Source organism: Equus quagga, chromosome 10 (assembly GCF_021613505.1).
Source record: "Equus quagga isolate Etosha38 chromosome 10, UCLA_HA_Equagga_1.0, whole genome shotgun sequence".
Lineage (NCBI taxonomy): Eukaryota > Metazoa > Chordata > Mammalia > Perissodactyla > Equidae > Equus > Equus quagga.
In genome coordinates, this window is record NC_060276.1 from 97,885,829 (window position 1) to 97,908,824 (window position 22,996).

Here is a 22,996-nt window from a genome sequence, read left to right on the forward strand (position 1 = left end):
TGCTGCTAACCCTCCCCACCCCTGCTCTGTGTCTCACTCTGTAAGCTAAACAGCCCTATCCTACATACATCTTAAAAGCAGCGAGCATGGGGGAATTTTTGATCTCCTTATAATACAGAGGCAAGCATATAATATGGCTGTGGAGAGCAATCAGCAGGTGAGGTTGTGACACTATAATTTTAACCTAAGCCTCATTACCACATTAAAGTATCTTAGTTCAATAAATGGATCAGAAAATATGGTGCAATTTTTCCTAAATGCTGTCAAAAAAACAATAATAAAAAATCATTAGGCAGTACTATTTCAGCAATGTGTTGTGTCGGACACATTGTTTTCAAGGGCATTTTCAAAACAAGTTGCTTAAACCAGATTTTTCTTTTTTGAGGAAGATTAGCCCTGAGCCAACATCTGCTGCCAATCCTCCTCTTTTTTTGCTGAGGAAGACATGGCTAACATCCATGCCCATCTTCCTCTACTTTATATGTGGGACACCGACCACAGCATGGCTTGCCAAGCGGTGCCATGTCTGCACCGGGGATCCGAACCAGCAAACGCCAGGCCGCTGAAGTGGAATGTGCCAACTTAACTGCTGCGCCACCAGGCCAGCCCCAGATTTTTTTTTTTTTACTTGAAGAATAGCACATTCAGAAAGTGTACAAAAATTGGGGCCAGCCCTGTGGCCAAGTGGTTAAGTTCGCACACTCAGCTTCGGCGGCCCAGGATTTCACCGGTTCAAATCCTGGGCGTGGACATGGCACCGCTCATCAGGCCATGCTGAGGCGGTGTCCCACATGCCACACTGGAAGGACCCACAACTAAAAATACACAGCTATGTACCGGGGGGCTTTGGGGAGAAAAAGGAAAAATAAAATCTTTAAATTAAAAAAAAAGTGTACAAAAATGATAAATGTTCAGCTCAAGGCAATCATCACAAAATGAACATATCCATGTTGACCATGTAGGACAATAAATAAAACTTTACCAGTATCCCAAAAGGGGATCCTATCTATCTATTTATCTAAGAGAGAGACGACCACCTTACCTCTGCGCCCTCTCCCAGTCACGCTCCTCCCTCCTCCTAAAGGTAACCACTACCTTGCCTTTTAACCCTGTGGTTTAGTTTTACCTGTTTTTGAGCTCTGAGAATGGAATCATACAGTATATAAACTTTTGTATCTGTGACTCAACATTGTGTTTATGAGATTAACGCATGTGGTTTCATGTAGCTGTCATTCAGTTTCACTGCTATATGATATCTGGTTATAAAAATGTACCGTGGTTTATCCATTCCATTGGTGGTGGACATTTTGGTACTTTTCCAGTTTGGAAGCATTATGAATAAGGCTCCTGTGAACATTCTTTTATGTGTCTTTTGGTGCACATGTGCTTATGTTTATGTTGGGTATATATCTAGGAGTGAAATTGCCTATGTTGAGGGTATGCATATGCTAAGCTTTAGTAGATAGTTCCAAACACTTTTCCAAAGTCATTGTACCAATTCACACTCCTATTAGCAGAATATGAAAGTTCTAGCTACTTCACATCTCAACAATACTTGATATTGTCAGTCTTTAAAATTTTAGCCATTGCAATGAGTGTATAGTAGAATCTGAGTGTGATTTTAATTTGCATTCCCCTGATTACTTATAAACTTGAATATTTTTACATGTATTTCTTGGCCATTTGGGGTATCCTCTTGTGTGAAGTATTCAATCTCTTGCCTATTTTGTTCATTGGTTCAGCCCTCTTTTTCTTATTCATTTGTAGGAGTTCTTTACATATTCTGGGTTACAGAATAGTTTGTAAACTATATGTGTTGCTAATATCTTCTCCCATTGTGTAGCTTGCTTTTTAACTCGCTTACTTGTGTCTTTTGATGGATAGATCTCTATTTTAATGTAGTCCAATATATAACTTTTCCTTCATAGTTAATTCTTTTTGTGTCCTATTTAAGAAATCTTTGCCTGACCCAATATCAGGGATATTTTCTCTTACATTGCCTTCTAGAAACTTTATTTTTATATCTTTCACATTTAGATATACAGTCCACCTAGAATTGGGTTTTTTGTGTGTCACATGTGAGATAGGGATTAAGTTTCATTTTTTACAACATGGATATCCAGTTGGCCCAGCACCACTTCCATTCTTGAAATGATCCCAACTTGGTTGTGATGTATGATTCTCAACATTCATTTTTGGATTTGATTCGCTAATATTTTGTTTAGGATTATTGCATCTATGTTCATTAGTGATATTGGTCTAAAATTCTTGTCAAGCTTTGATATCAGTGTGATTCTGGTCTCATAAAAGGAAGTAAGCAGGGGCTGGCCCGGGGGTGCAGCAGTTAAGTTTGCATGTTCTGCTTCGGCAACCTGGGGTTCGCCAGTTCGGATCCCGGGTGCGGACATGGCACTGCTTGTCAAGCCATGCTGTGGTAGGCGTCCCACATAGAAAGTAGAGGAAGATGGGGACGGATGTTAGCTCAGGGCCAGCCTTCCTCAGCAAACAGAGGAGGATTGGCAGCAGTTAGCTCAGGGCTAATCTTCCTCAAAAAAAAAAAAGAGGAAGTGAGCAGTATTGCCTCTTCGATTCTCTGGAAGAGTTTGTGTAAGATTGGTATTTCTGCCAGTGACTTGATCTGGTCCTGAAGTTTTCTTTGAGGGAAACTTAATAATTGCAGAGTCAGTTTCTTAAGTGTTATGGTTATAGTATATTATAATATATATATATATATAGTATAGTATATATATAATAGTATAGTGTAATAGTTAAGGACTATTCCAATTTTCTGTTTCTACTTGCGTCAGTGTTAGTTGACTTAAAGCAGACTAAGCTACTCTAAGATTGCTATGGTCAAGCCTTGCTGGTCTAAACCAGAGGTTGCAAATTTAATTGTCAACAGAGGCTGGCCTGCTAATGTCAGTGAGCAAGGTTGGCCACGTGTAAGGTAATCAGAACTGGTGGGGACTACAGAGTGCTTGTCCCTTTACAGAGAGGTGGCTGTCAACTCCAGCCGGTTATTACCATGTAAGAATGGAAGCCCAATATGGCCAAATCATTCCTATTAAATGAAAAGTCAGAAATTTAGATTACTCTGTAAAAAATCTCTGAATATTTAAATATTGAGAAATTCAAACAAAAGAAAAGCCTGCTGTGTGGGCTAAACAAAATGTGTGCAAGCCAAATTTAGCCCAAAGATTGCTAGTTTGCAACTTTTACCCAAACTAATGAAAAGCACAATAGTACAGATATAATTCAACTTCTAAATAATAACATTTACTTATATTTGACATTTATTTATTTTAACTCACGCTTGAATATGAATTCATTAGGTTGTCATTTACTGATAAAGGATAAATGAATGATATCGTATTTTTAAAGTTGAGATTTTAAAACACGCAAGTCTGTAAACAGCTAAAATATTTTCATTTACTCTCATGTTTTTACATTTGCTTTCCCCTAAATCTTATTTTGATGAGAAACTTAGTATCTTTTGGACTTTTCAAAGGACTGATGTGAATTAAGCTGTCCTCGCTCAAAGTTTTACAATTGTCTGGTTCATAGTCTACCTTTCCTAAAGTAAAGCTGGTAGTCTCATTTTAGGTTATTGGGGGTCTTTTTACCTAGTTACCTTTCAAGGTTTTATATGGTGAAGGAATCTCAGATTTCTTTTAATTTTTGTAGGGAATTTAGATTACTTTTGATTAAGATCCTATAGATAAGATGTTTAGGACAGAAGCATCATGAATGAAAAATTACCCATAGGAACAACTTGCTAACAGTATTATTTTCACAATTCAACAAGCATTTATAGCCAGTGTACTCGGCAGGTAGAGACCACAAAGATGTATAAAGACTACTGTCCCTGTAGTCTATGGTCCCGTAGTCTAATAATTTATGCATAAGTATAAAGTAGTGCACCAAAAATACAATAACTTTGAACAACCAAACCATTTTCAAATTGTATTTGTTTGACATATGTCAGTTCATGTATTTGGAGAGTCAATATGTGCCTAAAGTAATTTTTGAACTATTTTCAGAATTAGCTTATTTCAGTATTATCTTCTTACTACCACCATCACCAAAGACATTATCTATTAATCTGCACTTCTAGGGAAAATTCAGAACAATAGGATGAAAGAAAACCAAAATAATTAAAAATAAAATAATCCAAGTGACTATATTTGATATATAAATAAAGTTAAGTAATATTTTTATAAAATTCACTAAACCATCATTTGTTTTATTTTCTAGTTTATAAAGTGCATTACATATATTATCTCATTTAATCTTAAAAGAACCCTATAAAGTGTACAGAATAGGTTGCATTGTTCTCATTTTATAGTCAACAGTACTGATAATTAAAGAGATTATAGTCATGTGCCGCATAACAACATTTTAGTCAATGACGGATGGCATATACCATCGTGGTCCCATAAGATTAGTACCATATAGCCCAGGTGTGTAGTAGGCTATACCATCTAGGTTTGTCTAAGTACACTCTATGATGTTTCCACAACATCAAGTGCCTGATGCACATTTCTCAGAATGTATCCCCTCATTAAGCTACACATGTCTGTATGTGATTGTCTTAGTCTGTTTGGGCTGCTATAAGAAAATACCACAGGCTGGATAGTTCATAAACAACAGAAATGTATTGCTCACTGTTCTGGAGCCTGGAAATCTGAGATCAGGGTGCCAAATCATCAGGTAAGGGCCCTCTTGTGGGTGGCAGGTTCCTGGCTATGTCCTGGCAAGGAGGAAGGGGCTAGGGAGCTCTGTGGGGTCTGTTTTGTAACAGCACTAATCCCACTCATGATGGCTCCACCCTCATGACCTAGTCACCTCCCAAGGGCCCCAGCTACTAATTACCATCACTTTTAGGGGTTAGTATTTTTTCAACATCACACAGTGTTAGGGCCTACATTCAAACCAGCATTTTCTAACTCAAGTCTGGAACTCTCTCTACTTGTTCTGTATAAGACAACTCCAAAGATGCAGAGAGGAAACAGCTGAGTGGGCTCAGGCCTGGTCTTCAAATTTTCACATATTTTTCTATTCATCCTTTTTTTGAAGTGTTCTGTTCAGCAAATTAAGAAATGAAACATGACTTTAAATGTTCTATTTACTTTTTTAATTTGATATGGAACTAACAAAAATTAGAATTTATTCTCCATTTAAAACCATCAAAACAACCAAATAAACATAGCTATATCTGTATCATCAATTATAATAAACATTGCATTATAATTGCATATCAGAATGTTAAAATTTTATGACCTTACATTTCTTTAAGAAAAGCAAAGAAGTTGATAGAAAATGTTAGTACCAGTTATACATCCAAAAAGCCTAAAAACAAGATTTTGGAGTTTTCTATTATTTATTTATTTTAAATCTTAGACGAATTGAATAAATAAAAGCAACACAAATTTTGTAATTCTGGTAGGAATCTTTCCTCCAAACTTAGCAGCTGTCAGTTATTCTTAGCATTTTGAACCTGGACCCTGTGTAGTGAAATCACCTGTTATTTCTGATAAAATGGGCAAAGCACACATAAAGTCTCTTGCTTTGTTTTAATGTCTCTGTGGCAAAGAACTGACGACATTATTCAGTTCCTTTGTCCTTTCCAGACAAAAGCCACCTCTATATGGCTCTATAAGTCTTCAATTCGAGGGTATAACCCTTATCTTAATGGGATTGTACTCGGTTATCTGATAAATTCTTGGCAACCTACCCACATTACTTCCTTTAGCTGATATAAAATTCACTCAACAATTGACCAGCTTTATCTTGAAAGTAGTGGAGGGAAGGGCTTTCTTACTCCTGGATGCACCTAGATTTCAGGCCTTTGAAAAAGATTGAAGATACCAGTTGGCCTACCTGCCCTGAGTAGATGCTACCCACAGACTTAACTAGTGATGTGCTTGTCTAAGGCATGTGGACTTTTCTATTTTGAGAAGAACAAAAACGCTCTTGTGTTTTTTGACGTTCTAATCCCCAACTTACGTCCAGGTTCAAACCATTACACAACATCTCTCTGTCTCATTGCTTCTTAAATCTTGCTCCCTCGTTTTCCTTTTCTTCCACGTCTACCCTTCTCCCAACTGCTCTGAAGCAATCCTTTTCTCTCCCTTCAGCCAAGGGTAAAGTTGTCACACTCAGTCAATTGGCTTGGGAACCTGCTCACGAGTCTTTCTTTTTTGAACACTAGAATCCTACCCTAGTTACCATTTTGAAGACTTCCTGGTTCAGACATTTATCTACTAGGATGAATCCTTAATCAGTGTCCTTGATTGGAGTGTTTGAAGGAGCCTTTAATGGGAGATTTTAAGGCATCAGAAAAGATTCATTGAGAATGACTGAACTCTTGCTATATAAATGAGAATTATTTACTGTTTGCTCTACACTTAATTAAAGCCTGATTAGGTATAAAAGCATATAACTGAAAAAATTCAGAAACACATAAATAAATAAATGCCTATATGCCTAAATACATACCAAGGCATTTTGATATTAACCTTCAATTCCTCCTTAGAAGGAACTGGACAAATCAGAAAAAGAGATTTTATCCCGATCTTGCTGTAGATTACACTTTTTGCCCACCATCCTGTTTTTATTGATCCTCTTCATTGTGCTTTATTCTAATCTTGAACCTCAAAGGGTGCTTTCTTCTATCAGAGCTTTTAATACTCATTGACGAGAATTCTTGGTCTCTCTGTCTGCAGTTGCTCCAAGCGTGGATTTGAAATAAGGATTCCTCATCAACTTGCTAAGACATGCTGCATCCAATATGTTACACAAAGTGCCTGCTGCCAGTTACTTGCCACCTAGGATGTTTTCTCTCTCTCTCTCTCTTTCCCTTCTTCCCTACTTCCTGTTCTACCTTGCATTATGGAAGTTAGAAGGATTCCATTTTCAGTTCATTCTGGCAGACAGAGAAACTTTCAGATTAGAGTCTAATGATAAAAAAGCTGTACCATTTTACAGATGTCCAGATGTCCTAATATCATGATACCTTCTGTAATGCTCTTATACCGAACCTCCTTGTTAAGTGCAATCTGTGTGGGCTACACTTACAGATAGAAGGCATACCGTAAGTATTAGTTGTAATACCCACGCTTCCTAGGCTCTGGCTTGTGCTAAAATGTAATATTCAAATAAAAGCATTCCAATTAAAATTGAAGAAGAAAGAAAGGTTCTGATTAAACACAGAGAAACATTGCATCTCAAATGTTGACGTGCACCTGAGAATCTTGTTAAAATCCAGACTCCGACTCACTAGGTCTACCGCGAGACCTGAGAGTCTGCATTCCTAACCATCTCCCAGATGATGCTTGCCGCCGCTGCTGCCACTGCTGCTGCTGGTCTGTGGACCACACTTTGAACAGCAAGACAGTGCATGAATTTTGCTTTACCTATTCACCTGTTCCATGATAACTCTCACCACAGATTGCTGACTTTACAACAATTTAGAGCACCAAATGAAGATTGTCACGTGCCTCATTTTTTAACCTACCATCTTGAATCGAAATTATTTGATAAACTTTCCAGGTGTGCCTATCTATTGTCATTTTAAATAGGTTCCAATGAAATGATGATACATGAGTAGGAGTATAGGAGTAAATGACTCTTAATAGTTTGGTTTTTGTTCAGAATTTATGCTTCTTTTGAGAGCATTTGCAGTGGCTTAAATGTAAGAGCACGAGATGAGTCAGTGACAGGAAAACCCAAGTGCATCTGACATCTTAGCTTATCAGGTCTGGAAGACAACCTCGGTTACTTGGTAGCAAGCCATTGGGAATATTGGTGTTCAAAGCTGTGTTTTCCCTCAGGCAAAAACAGCATCAAAATATAAAAAGCTTTTTACTTCTGGCATGAGTGATAAAGATGCAGAAGTGGGAAGCAGGTGAAAAAACTTAGCTTATGCTTCTAAAGGCTAATTTTACATAAGTGTTCTTGTCCAGCTGTTCTTGGCGGGTCCAGCTGTTAGTGCAACAGGACAGGTGGTAGGCCCGGTTCCGTGCCTCATTATCACCCAGAGGCTTTGATCTGGCTAATACATAATCAATCAGGTTCTGAATTTTAATATCCTTCCTATTTTCATTTCACTTGTTTTACCTATATTTATTTTCCAAAGTCCCAATATGATTTTGGTTTTTAATAAGATTATTTTTGATCATTTATTTATTTTGACATAACTAGGCTCATGTTATGCCAGCTGGAGTTTATGACACCCCTGAATCATAAACTTTTTTTCTTCCCTCTTTATCTCCTTACAAGATCCAAATTGCAAAACCTAAGGATGGAGCTTTAATTTGGGAAGCACAAAAGACTGAAGCCATTTTAGAGGAGAGCATTAATGAAAATCAATACCTAACAGCCTCATTTTAAGACTGCGAGCCCCGTAGTTTGCGCTTCTTTTCTGATCTCTTTCAAGTTTGAGATGCATAGGTTAACACTAAGAAACATAAAAAAATAGTGAAAGTTAACTCCCTTCAATTAGTCATGTATTCTGTAGTGCATATGGTAATTATTAGAAAGGTAGCAATTGAGATATTTTCAATATTTTCTTTGTTAGATTATTTTGTGTTTATATAACTATGTTCATTTATTATGTCATATGTTTATTATGAGTTTATATATATATATATCCCTATATATCTCTTACAGAGATATGCTTCTAAGGTCGAAAGAACCAGCTGAAATTTTTGTCCCTTCACTCACAGACATCTATGTTTTTAAGAATTTGCTGCTTTTTACACCAATAGTAAATGTCTCAAGTTGGCATAACTGTCTTTAGTGTGAAAAAAGCTTTAAAATGGGAGGGATTTTGGGGGGTGGGTAAGTAAAGACCAGTGCCCTGTATAGACCAAGGCAAAAGGACCCACTCTAGAGGAAATGTTTATATCATCCCACTGGTATGCTCTGGGAGCATTAGGTTTGTTTGTGGGGGAAAAAACCAATTTATAATAAAGTTTTAAAAATTGACAACAGTTCAATTCATATTAGCTTCGCCCACTTCCTTGTTATCTCAGCATAGCACCTCTGTGGACGATGGAATGATCCTCACAGCCTAAATATGGTGAGCTTTAAAAGCAGATGGCTTGGGGCCATTCTGCTTATCATATCATTGCTTTCAATAGCATAACTGTTCTTCTCCAACGGCCCTCTTTGTTTTGTGCTTCATTACTGGCACATTTCTTTAATATGTAATCTATAACATTAACATGAAAATGGCTCTCAAATACTATTACTTTCTCCATCTGTGACCCAGTACTGTTTATCATCATCTAATGATCGTTCTTATTGCAGATGGCCCTCTTGAAATGCTTCAGAATAGCATTTTAAAGACATCCAGGGTGCTTCCTCTGTAGATTGACAGACTGAATGGTTTCATATCTAAAACCTCGGGTCTGCACAATGTATGATAAATGACTGGACATGCAAAGCACCAGTCAGTTCCAAAGCAAGGTGTAAGAGGGACAGGAGCAGAGTGATAAAAATGAGGAATATATATATTTATATATATCTGGGGGAGGCATTAGCATTATCTTGCAGAAGAGTTGGAGTGGGAAGAACAGAACTTAGTCATAAGAAAGTTTTTTATTGCAATACTTGAAGAAGTTTGCATTGCCTTTCTGACAATTCACCATGGCAGTGATAGAAAAGGAATGATAACCAAAGTGACAATATAATTCTCCATGGCTGAACATATACTCAATTTCTAGGCTGGGATTCCAGACTCCTGAGCTCCACAGAGCCTCTTTAGTTGGGTCTTTTTTTCTTTCTCAAGATCCTATCACCAAGGATTCTTTGTCTTCCTTGACTTTTCTTCTTCCTCTCTATTCTTTCTTCAAATACAGACCCTTGCTGGGAACTGTCAATAAAATAAGCGAGTGTGTTCATTTCATGGCTAGCCATTGTGTTGGGGAGGAGGTGTTATGAGTCTGTTGACAACTCTACCATTCCTAGGTGTGGTCAAAAATGATATTTTCTTTATCTGCTTGATATATTCATTTTCTTTTTTCTCTCTATAGGTAAGCTCTTTGCAAAAATCAGTCCACATGTTTTATCATTCTCTACATAGCCTTCACGGTTCTTAACATCACTCTCATATCAGAGAATAAATGGGGACTAAGGTGAAAAGTAGACCAGGCCAGAGCAGTTATGAGGACCAAATTAAGTGTGAGTTTTTATGACAATACAAAACTTCTATAATTACTCTTTTAACAAGTTGGTAGCACTGGCTTCAGAGAGCTAACCTCAGAAAAGAGAAATCTCCTGGCCTTAAAATACAATTTTTAAAAACTCATAATTTAATTCAGTGGGGCAAGTAAAGTTGGCCACATTTTGGGTTTCCCTCACCATTCAGACACTACAATGTCTGAATTTGTATCCTAGATTTCAATTTGCCAGGTTGAAAAGATACATACAAATATAAACTCCATCTGGGAAAACATAACCATTTTCTTTCCTTCAAAGGATTTTTTTTTTTTTGCTGAATCTCAATTGTTCTGCTTTTGTCAATTTTAACATAAAAAGTACAATTTTACACACAACCTAATCAAACTTTATAGGCTATTTCACTAAGAAGTTTCATCTAAATTTGATTAAATTCATTGTTATTAAAGTTTGTTGGAGTTTCTTTTTTTGTCTTTTTTTTTTTTTTTTTTTTTTGCCGAGGAAGATTTGCCCTGAGCTAACATCCATGCCAATCTTCCTCTGTTTTGTATGTGGGTTGCTGCCACAACATGGCCACTGATGAGTGTGTAAGTCCATGCCCGGGAACCGAACCCGGGCCACTGAAGTGGAGCATGCCAAACTTAACCACTAGGCCACGGGGTCGGCCCCTGTTGGAGTTTCTTTTAGTTATAAAAGTTCAAAAACATAAGTTGATGGATTTGTGCAGAAAGTTATGAAATTTAAGAAGAAAAGCCAGTGGGTGATTTTTATTCAAAATTATTTAGAGATATTATGTGTATCTGACTTCACTTTCAGAATAATGCATATTATTATTAAACTTGGAAATATTCTAAATTTGGAAACCACACTCCACTCGATTTAAAAAACACCTTTTTTCAGATGTCTTTTTAAAATAATAGTTGAAATGCATTCAGCTCATACCTTCCCACTCAATCCTCATGCACCGTCTTTCTTGTTTTCCCTACCTCTCCTCTAACCGTCCTTTACAAAGATGAGAAGTTTTCTTCCTGACACAAAATTCCCTTGATTATATATTAGAAAGAACTGACACTTTGCTGCAAAGTTTAGGAAAAGCTAACACAAGTAGAGCTTCTGTGAAAACTGTTTTACCGGAAAATACTGGATTTACTGCTGATAAATAATGACATTTTTTTTCACCGTTTGCATTTACTCTTCATTGAAACTCATAAACGACTTTATTAGTCTCAGGTTCAACATTTGTTTTTGCCATGGGTAAAGATGCTTCTGCAGTAAAGTGTTCATTTATAGCATTCAGAATCTCGAAATATAACCAACACCACCAAAAGGTAGAAAAGTAGAGGCAAGGAGAAGCGGGTCGGCCACTCTTTCCCCTAGTGAATGATCTCTGTCAAGTTCTGTAATCACGTTTCATCTACAAAGAGAGCTTTGAGCAAAGTCTATGTTTTGCATACATGTCTTTACATTTAATTACAATTGAATATAAATATATGCCAATTATTTAGCTCTAGTTAAAATCTGCCAAAATATTGGAGGCTTGTGGGGGATGCAAATTGGAGATTTGCATAGATTTAGGGTGCAATTTCAGAAAAGTAAATAAACATTATTTTTGCTCTATGACTAAAGGATGCTAGGTATGTTCTCTTATTTACTCCCCAAACAAGAAACAGCCACCAAAAAGCAATGAAACAAATCTCTTGTAACCTTCTTAACCCCTCCACTGCCATTGCCATGACTTACAAGGCCGAAATAGAGAACCACTTCTTTACTGGAGGTCATAAATTCATTAGAGGGCCACAGATAAGTAAGGAACAACTTAGCACAGTCTGAAACGCGCAAATCACTTGCTTTTTAGGAAAGTGCCCTGGCTTTTAAAATGACATAAATCCAACCAAAATTTCATTCAAGTTTAATGGGAACAGGATTCTTCCCTTGACTATCTTAGAGACAATCTCAACTCATCATGTTTTTGTTGTAATATAAATAAAATAAATTCAAAGGCCAGATCTAATTTGTTAGAAGTGCTGCCATGTGATTCTAATGGCCAACCTCTATTTGGGTGCATAGCCCCTCTTTCTCCCCAACAGGAGTGTGTTCTTTTCAACTAACAGCAGTTAAAACCATATTCCTTTCCCCATGAAAAGAGCTACTGGTGGTAGTTTTGGAGAAAACATGGGAAGGAGATTGGGGATGTCATAAAAGGAAATAAGAACGCATTATTTTGACATTTAAGAAATAAAGAGAAGATTAATTTTAAAAATTATAAACCAATAAGCTTGATGTTGACAAGCACCAAAATCCTAGAAAGTGACGTTGAAGTGATTATTAATGAGTAGTTAGGAAAACACGTGTCTGGGAGTCAGCATGATATCCTCAAAATTTGTCATGCCGAATTCACCTCTTTTCTATTTTTATGCTGGCTGTTCGCTGGTTAGATGAGAGCCTGTTACAGTGTATCTTATGATTTTACACGACATTTTTCAAGTTCTCTTTTGACGATCTTGGAAACAAGGTAAAGAACGGTGGGCTAGGTAATAGGGTGAACTTGCAGCTGATAAACAAAGACATCCAAAGAATGTCAATTGATAGATCAGGGTTAATATTAATAGGATCTCTGTCCTTGGCCCTGTATTTAAGATAAGCCTTTGCACACAGCTATTTCTTCTTCAGTCAACTCCTACCCTCACCTTGGCCCTCAGCTGGCCAATTTTGCCCATGCATCACTACCTCTGTGAACCCTGCTTTGGCTGTACTCAGTGAGCACAGCTTTCCACTAGCACTTATCTAACTAAATTGTGATTATCTGCTTATACATATGTCTTCTGCACTAGTCTATGAATGCCAAGAAGATAAGGACCACTTTGATCCATTTTGGTCTCTTTACTACCTAATAGAACCAAATCTCCACGAGGTACTCAATTGATAGAATGATTGTAAATACAGCTATACTTATTAATAAATTTGAAATCGACAAAAGTCATTAATATTTATATGAGACATATATCAAAATTCAAATAGATTTAAATCAGAAATATCTGTTCTTGTGACAAGATGACATTTGAAAGCATATTTAAATAAGATATAAATCTCACATTTGGACTCAAGTAATCAGTTTAAAAACATGGGAGGGAAGAGACCTTAATTAATATCAGATTATGTTAAAAAAACCCTTGAGTTTTTAGTAATCCACAAGTTCAGTATGGACAAAAAGTGTGATATGGCATCTACACAACTGAAATGCTACAACAGTTGTAAATGGCATTAATAGGGGCAAAGAAGGGGATGTAAACATCTCACTCAGTTCTGGATCTCACATTTTAAATGGATCTTATTTCTCAAAGTGTCACCAGAATAGCCAAGGGTCTATAGGCCATGTTATATAAGAAAAAAATAGAAATAAATGCATGTATTTAGATTTAGCTTAGAGAGAAGTGGTATTAAGGAGAAGGTAATAGGGAGCCTCAAACATTTAGAAGGTTAGAAGAGATGTGTTTTATTGCATTTTGGTGGGGGTTTTTTTTTTTGTTTATTTTCCCTTGTTTTGTTTTTTTCCTGTTTTGCCCGAGAACAGATTCAACTAAAGATGTGGAAGTTACAGGAAGATAAATTTTAACTCAATATTGAAGAAAATTTTGTAACTGAGCTACCAAAAACCAGAATCTACCCCCTTAAAAAGCAGTAAGCTCCCTGTACGGTAGATCTTCAAGGCTCAAATGACTGTCTCACCCCTAAAGGCAATTTCTGTATTGGATGAAAGGATGTAATTCATTAACCTTTAAGGGCGCTTCTGAATCTAATGTTTTGATATTTTCAGAATTAATCAGAAGGGACTGACAGCATGACCTGAATCTGTCCTGTATTTATATAAACATCCTGTGTAAGGCACCTCATTTTCTGTCCAATTGTGTACATTTTTGAATGTTAAATTTGATTTTAGGGCAAATGCTTTTTTAAAAAATGGTCTAGAATCGACTTTATTAAAGGATAATTTACACACAATAAACTGCATCCATTTCAGTTGTACAGCTCACTGCTTTTTGGCGGATCTGTACCCATGAAACCGTTGCTACAATCAAAGTAAGAAACAGTCTCTTCCCCCAAAAGCCCCCTCAGGCTCCTTTGCAGGCCATTCTTTCCTTTACCCCTGGCCCCAGGCAACCACTGATCTGCTTTCTGTCACTGTAGATTAGTCTGCATTTTCTAGAATTTTATATAAATGGAATTATACAGTATTTTTCTGTGTCTGGTTTCTCACACTCAGCATAACGATTTTGAATACCAGGAGTTTGAAAATGAGTAGTTCATTCCTTTTAATTGTGGAGTACTTTCTATTGTATGGATATACCACATTTTGTTTATCTGATCACCTGTTGGTGGACATTTGGGTTGTTTCCAGTTGGGAGATATTATGAATAAAGCTGCTAAAAATTATATACTTGTTTTTCTACCTAGCCTTAGAAATCTTCTTGAGAAGCACACTATAAAAATAACTTCACGGGTCATGTGTGGATTTGTTTATTGTATTCATTTCAGGTGTTAGTTAACAAGCAACTAGACAACAAGTACCAAGGATAAATTGAGCAGGTGTCAACGGAGTTCTGGGAGAAAGTCCCAGTTTCTAATATTCTTTCTTAGGATTAGATGTGTATCAGCCATCTTTTGCCTTATAGCAAACCAACCCAAAACTTAATGGCTTAACACAGGGGTCAGCAAACATTTCTATAAAGGGCCATATAGCAAACATTTTTGTCTTTGCACACCGTATATGGTCTCTGTTGCATTTTTTTTCCCACGTCTCATAGTTAGGTGGGAGGCTATAGAAAAACAGACCATAGGCCAGACTTGGCCTATGAGCCCTGATTTGTAGATCCCTTAGCACAACAACTACTTATTTAGCTCACTATTTGATGGATGGACTGGGCCGTTTTGGTGGTTTGGACCAGCTACTATTCTTTGCTGGGCCTGCCTATGCATCTGTGGTCAATTAGCAGCTGGATGAGCTATCATGGCCGGACGCTGATGTCTGATGGTTGGCAGGCTGTCATTTATGAACAGATGCAACCAGGTCGTGTGTCTTGTCATCCAACAAGCTAGCCCAGGCTTCTTCATATGGAGACTCATCAAGTTTCTGCCTGTTTCACATTCAATGTTGTCTATTGGCCAAAGCAAGTCATGTCATAGGGTCATCCCAGGCACAAGGGGTGGGGAGAGACTCCACCTTCTGACAGGAGGAGATACAAAGGCACATTGCAGAGCTGGATACCCGGGAGGGGGCCTGAATTTATGGCCATTTTGCCACAAAGTATTGGAGAAAAGTATTGGCAGGTCCTTTTGTGGACTGAGAGGACTCTGAATTCAGGTACAGGTAAAATGAGATGTGCTATGATAATTCTTGCTTTATGAGTAATATTGTGGGGCTAGGCAGTTGGTTTGTAGCTTCACAGCCAATGGTAGAAATATAGTATCCATAGTCTAGTGATTTTAAGGTGTAAAAATACCAACGAAAAATACAGTTAATTAACTACTTGTTACTACTGAGAATTTAATGAATGCTGCTGTGATTAAATACTGAAGAAAGAAAGATTATGACTTCCTTTCTGGTTACTCTTCTAGCTGGTCACTCTTTTGAGAAGAATTTTATTCTTAAAGCTGTTATTATTTTTACTCTTAATCTGTCTAATATCCCCATAACCATGGACTGTCTAAAATACCCCTACAGTCATATAAGAATCCCTTTTTTCTTTTTTAATAAGCGTAATCATTATCAGTCTTCACAACACTTATTCAGATACATTTCCCCAAGCATTTAATAGGATGAATTCATAGGTATTAAATAGAATGGGAGTCATTCAGCCCTAACATGGCACCATTCTGTCAGGCACACACGTGCCAATTTGTTGGCCTAGACCTGGGCACACTAGCAAGGACTTCCAATTAGCTCCCACTGGAGGGTGAGAGAGAGCACAAGGGTTGTTTCTCAGTTTGTGTTTTGAAGTGTGTTGCTCAGACAGGCAACATGCAGTTGTGTATAGTAATGCGAGCTACTTGTTATTCCCCTTGACAATACTTTTAGCTGCAATGTTTTTCCTTCTGCAACGTGACAATATCACCATGCCATTTGGAATAAAATGAAAAGGCTGAGTGATTCTGAGTATACTCTCAAACAGCCACCCAAACAAACAGCTGGCAGAGAAGACACTCCCTGAAACCTGAAACATATTCTCAGGCCCTGCAGGATCTCGTGTGGCCAGAACTTCAGACTCATGAACTCTCTCCAGTTTGTGAGGCCCTAGGTTCCCACACTAGAGTCTTGATATTAACTCAAGAAGCTGATTTGATATTCTAATGGGGATGGTAGTATTTTCTGCATATCTCTGCCTTCCAGAGATAACAAAACCCAATATTGACCCAATACTTTTTTGAATTCCAGGAAAGCATAATCTGATTTCATAACACAGCAGTATGTTAACATTAAAAAATCTGTGCCTTAGTAAATTATTAATATGAGAGATGAGCTCACAGAGTCAATTTAAGAAACTTGCTTCCGCTCTTCATACACTAACAGAAATGTGTGCTCGCTAATCCCAAGAGGTCAAACTAACCACCTTTGCCTTTTTGCTTCTTTTTTTTTTTTTGTCTCTACTTCCGTCCTTATAATCCATCTAATATTGTGTTTCATCTGTATGAGTCTTCCCCACCCCCCAGATTGTAGGCTCCTTAAGGTCAAGGCCATATTTGAGTCCCCCTAGTAGAGGAACCTGATTACAATGTTGAAATTTTTAAATGTTTCCCCATCCATCCTCCAAACACTTCCTAGGTTTTACTAGTAGTAAAGAAAAATGGGATGAGATTGACTGAGAAGCAAAGACGTATATAAGTGCTCTGTAAATACTCCGTGATTGCAGTCATGTAAAGAAACTAAATATGGGAAAATATTTAATAGAGAAACTTAGTCTAGATGCAACACATGAAAAAAATTTCCTGGAAATTTGTGGATTCATCAAAATTCCTTGCATTCATATTTTCCTTTTATCTTCAAAAAAATTGCCTTGGCAAAAATAAACCAGAGCTGGAGCACAAGATTCAGCCGTTAGTAAATCATTAATTGGTTAAATTGGTTTTTACCTCCATTTCCCCTTCTGGGGATTCCTGTCTTTGTGGGGAATTCCTACCACATCCTGGCTGTTCAAGGCCTGCCACCAAGAGGACCTCTCCATCAGGGTGTAGGGGATCTTTCTCTCCCACTGTCCCCCACAAAGCCAATATTCACTTGTCTCTCACTACTCAGAGGTTCTGCTCTCTGACAATATGAATGTGAATACACCTTTTAACATGTGTGAATAGTCTTTATAGTTTAACCTAGGCCCCGAAGAATGGCAGTAATGGTGTGAATTTTACTCCTCTCTCAAGCTTGTGGTTAGTGATTTATCTTGCAAAAAAAAAAAAAACACTTATTTTACTCACTTGCTTCCTTCTTAAATGTAAAAAACGAAAGGAGGAAAGGTTCCTTTTGCAAATTACTAAAGAGGAAAGGCTTAAACTCTTAGAGCTCTCGTTTTCCTTCACACAACAGTCTAAAAATGAAAAGGTAAAGTGACTATGCTGGATTTCTTTCGTGCCATATTCCTAACAGCATTCCTGGATGTCTCGGGTTTTCTTGTAAGGACTTATACCTGCCCAACAGACTACTTTGCATTAGCATAGCATTCCCCAGCTTTCAAATCGCTTTCATAGTCATTATGTCATTTGCCCCACACGATGGCCCTGTGCAGTAGTATCTGAGTTTTACAGATGAGTCGACAGAGCTCCAGATGGGTTAAGTGACTGCCTCTAAGGGGCAGAATTGGTCTGGAGCTCTGCCTTGTTGCCTTAATGCCTTTGCTAGAATGCACAGCTATGCTCGCTGAAGATTAAGAAGCTGCTTTTGATTCTGGTAGATATTCATCTCAAAGGGAACAAAAAAGCCTGGTGTCTTCATTCAGTAGCATTTGAATATTAAATTTTCCTTATCTGTTTCAATTTAGGATGACTTCCTTGTTCGCTTAATTGACTGGTAATGCCTTTGTTTACTTTTTTCCAAATCTCAAGAACCAAGTCATAAGTATTAAAAATGGTTACATTAGCATTTAACGTTTTTTTATGAAATTCGACTACTTCAGAAAGGGGTAGTTTAGGCAGGCATGTATGTAGAAGTTTGCATTTTAATTAAAAAGCTTCAAAATGAAATGAACCTCTGACAGTAACAGATGACTACTTCTAAAAGCCGCGTTACCATTTGATATATGCTCAGTATTTTCTTGTGGATAATAAGTCCCACGACTTGTTTCAAGAAAAGTGACAGGACTAAAACAATTAAAAAAGACAAAGCTGCTCCTTTTTAATCATATGCTCATAAATAAAACTAGGTTGTGAATTATTTCCAGAGAAGCAATTGACAAAGTGTCAGTAAATCACTCTAAGAACTAGAGCTGTCTTGCTTTTTTTTTTGAATGTTCAAACTGAACCTCTATCCTTGTTCAATGATGAATTTCCTTTGACAAATAAATATTTACAAAGTATGAAATATAGACTTTGTGCACTTCCTAAGGCCAAAGCATACTGTTTAAACTAAAATTTAATATTTTCTTTCACCTCAAATACACCAAAATAAGAACATAACTTAAAAATAATTCTCTCTTATAGCAGACTGTCCATTAATCATTTTCAGAGAATATTGGCTTTGTGAGTTTTCAGGTAGAAAGAAAAACTGTAATTTCTGGATTGATCAGAAAATCTGAGGGTATTTATGGATTTGAAGAAAATAATAAAATCTGGCAAAACAGAATTTTCTGTAACCCCCATTATGAAGTCAAGAAGGACAAATCTTTGAACATCTTCCCATTTTCTTGTGAAAATTCTTCATGTGGTAAAATGGCTTGATTGGGTAGATCAAAGGGTTAATTTACTTGTGATTTGAGAAAAGCCTGAGACTTCCCCTTATTTTTGTGTTAACTGTGGTGTGTGGGAGGAAGGTAGAAAGAGGCCCCAGAATGAATTCACTAATTGGGGTTTTCACCTGCTGTGAGTCTAATCGAATACAAAGCCTTATTTGTAGCAAAAGAGGAAGGGAGATTATGCAGAGTGTCAGAATTTCTGCCTACTTTTGAAATTCCTGTTATTTGGCACAAACGTTTGGGAAAGGCAGACGAATAGTTTACAGCATTGAGCTGTTGTTAAGGTGGACCGGGAATGCCGTAGTCAGATCCGCTTGAACCACCTTAAGCAGTTATTTCTTTTTAGCAGGAGTTGGTGTGCTTGCCATACTTGGGGTAGCGCTATAGCTGACAGGCTAGTAGGTATGGGGTAGTCTTTTCCATGAAGCAACCTGTGAGGTTAATGAAATGTGGCTTATTTTAGTGAAGGTGCTCAACTTGACATCTTTTTAGATGTTCGGTTGGATATAGGTGGCTCCGTGAAGCTTTGAAAAATCTTATTAAAACTCCGTGCGAGTGAAGCCAAGTTTGACTTTATCTGGAAGTTGTTTGGTGAAATCTCTGGTTTAGATGGCAGCTGGCTCAGAGAACTTTCCTCAGCCTGGCTTACTCTGCCTCCTGCAGGGGAAAGGCCTGGAAAAAAGAGGCTTTTGTGTGGGTGTGAAGTGCTCTGTGTCTGGATGTAGAGGCCTCTTCATTTTCTAGTTAATGTGAACTGACTGGATATTCTTCTAGACAGAAGATGCCAGTTTCAGATTGATCGAAAGGGATCGTTATACATACTTTAATTAGTACACCATGGTATTCACCCTAACTAGCCATGACTCACCATCATTGTAAGCATTTGTTGGACATCTCATTCACTGTTCATGGCTTGTACTATGCAAAGAGAAATATGGAATCCTCATGTGTTTACTAGATACCCAAATGTGGACCTTTTACTATAAAATATGTATTATGCTTAATTGAAGCACTATCTGAATTTCAAATGGATTTTTATAAAACGATGCTGGTTAGACTTGAGTGGTTAGGGAATAAAAAGCAATTCAGGTGGAGACTCTTGGAGCTAGAGGGAAGCTGGACCCTAGAAAGTGGTGAAGTCCCTCAGGGCTATCCCCAGGCAAGTGCTCAGTGCACACGCTTCCCTGTCTTTTCCTTTCTCTTTCTGCTCCTCATTTTTATACTGGTAAAATCAGGCTAACACTGAAACCACAAGCAGCCTAGAAAGGAAGACGTCGTGTTTGTGGAAGATAGGAGCAGCCTGGCCTCTGCCCTTGACCTTTCACATCCTCCACTAGATGGGCTCTTCCAAACCCATGACTCTCCAACGCTGACATTTCAAATCAATAGCTCACATCCACACATCTTCCCTCTGGGCTCCAGACTCAGATGTCCAGCTGCCTCTTGGGTCCCTTCACTTTTACAGCACACTGCCACCTCAGACTCAACATGTTCAAGACCGAATTCACCATCTCTCCTTGACCCTCTTCTGCCTAAACCTGCCCCCTCCTCCTGATACTCTTACCTCGGCGAACAGGACTCAGCCAGTCTGGGGAGTCACCTGGAACAGTGATCCTCAACCCTGGCTGCATATTAGAATCCTTAGATTAGGGCCTTAAAAATCGCAATGCCCAAGGCCAATTCAATCAGAATTGCAGGGTGGTGAGACCCAGGCATCTGACGTTTTTAGCGCTCCTCAGGTGATTCCACCAATGGCCAAGCTTAAGGACCATTGCCCTAGGTCTTCCCTCTCTTCCATTTATACATCCCACCTGTCAAGACTCCTGTCGTTTTTACCTGATTTTATTATTTCTCCACTCTCTCAGCCGCTACCGTTTGTCAGATCCTCGTCATATGCAGTCACCTTGTATCTGGTCTCCTGATTCTGGACTCTTCTGATCCAGCTCCACACCATTGCCCATGTGGTTTTTCTATAACACAAATCTGACAGAGCCACACTCATGCTTAAATTCCTTCATCTTTAAAAAGCTCCCACATACCTTTCAGGACACAGGTGAAACTCTGGATCGTCACACTAGGTTCTTCTCGATTTGCCAACCTATCAAATCTCTGTCTTGACATTCTCTCCCAAAGACCAAGCAGACCACTGAAGCTCCTGAAAAGAATAAACTGTGGCCTCTTTTCCTTCACACCTGCTATTACCATTCATAATTGTTGATTTGCCTTTACTCCTAACAGGCCAGAAGCCCCTTTTTGGCCTACAGAGGACGCTTCTAGAAATAACTATCCAATGAATGAGCCTAGTCTCTTTTCTAACTCCGATATGTGGAGTTAACCTTCTCCTCTTTTCAGTGGTCCCCACTCAGCATCCAGTCTAGTGCTCTAGAGGGTAGCTTTGACTGGCTGGGTCCCTGTTTCATCAGGGTCCTGGGAGAAAGATGGTTCATTCAAAAGTGGTACTTGAGAGGCTGGTCTGGTGGTGCAGTGGTTAAGTTTATGCGCTCCACCTTGGTGGCCTGGGGTTCACTGGTTCGGATCCCAGGCGTGGACCTATGCACCACTTGCCAAGCCAAGCTGTGGCAGGCATCCCGCATATAAAGTAAAGGAAGAAGGGCACAGATGTTAGCTTAAGGCCACTCTTCCTCAGCAAAAAGATGAAGATTGGCGGCAGATGTTAGCTCAGGGCTAATCTTCCTCAAAAAAAAAAAAGTGGTACTTTAAGAGACTATAATGAAAATACTATTTACAAAAATCTGGGCGGGGTAGGGGAAAGAACAAGAACAAAGGGAGGGAATGGTTTAGGGAACCTGGAAAATGCTGTTGCTGTAGGAAATGACTGCCCAGCAAGACTTGTGGCTGTGGGGAAAGCAACTCAGCCACGGCCAGGCCTAAGACCAACAGGAGGGAGCTTGGGGAATAAATACCCAAACATCTCTCTCCTCCTGCCCTTTCACCTCTTGCTATAGACCTTTCATCATTGCTTCCCATTGGCTGAAAGCCAAAGGAAGCCAAAGGGCAAGAGAATCTGTCTGATGCCATACCTAGAGGTCCAACCTCCTGGGCATGGAGCAGAGTGGAGAAGGGCAGAGAACAGAGCTGGAGGGGAGAATGGGGGAATATCCAGCACAGTCCCTTAGGTCGGGAGGGCCTCGTTTTGCTGAAGTACCTACAATGTTTAAGTGATTCAAAGACTGCAGTTTTGGGGATGAAAAATTTACTGGGTCACCTTCCTAGACCTTATCTCATCTCATGCCTTCCTTATGCCTATTTCTAGCAAATTTACTCTCCTCTGCTCTCGGCCAGCAGTGAGATCGCTTATGAGCACACAAGAGAAAATACACATCTTCCCCCACAATAAAAGAAACCACATCTCTGTGGCAGCACCGAGTGGCTACGAGCATGGGCCTTGAAGTCAGACTGCCCAGATCCAGTCTGTGCGCTGCCACATTCTAGCTGTGGTACTGGGGACAAATAGCTCATGGTAGGTTCTGAAGGCAGGATTTCAACTTCAGTTTTTTCTGGCGGCAGAGCCCCAGGCTCCTTTCATGTTTGTGATTCACATCGAAACAGTAATAATAATAATAATATGAAGAAGAAGAGCTACTGTAAGCAATTAGTATATTATTATCATGGCATCACTGTATAATCTATATATGAAATAAAGATGTATAAATTATATTTTAATGCCTTTCCCTGAGAAGCAAAATTCATAATCTAACTGAAATTGACAACGAAACAGTAGCTGCACTGCCCATGTCATTTCTCAATAATACTTTGAGTATTTGATTTCTAAAATAACATCATGATTTGGGAACAAGGCTTCAAGCGCCTATAACTCCAGTCTAAAAAAGAACTTAAGGATGTATTTTTGAGGATTGCCA

General features: G+C 38.4%; 1 protein-coding gene across 9 annotated transcripts in view; it reads left to right on the forward strand.

Moving 5' to 3' along the window:
* Nucleotides 1-22,996, forward strand: part of DMD (dystrophin) — a 2,273,580-nt gene that overhangs the window by 2,108,834 nt on the left and 141,750 nt on the right. The gene's annotated exons all lie outside the window — the stretch shown is intronic.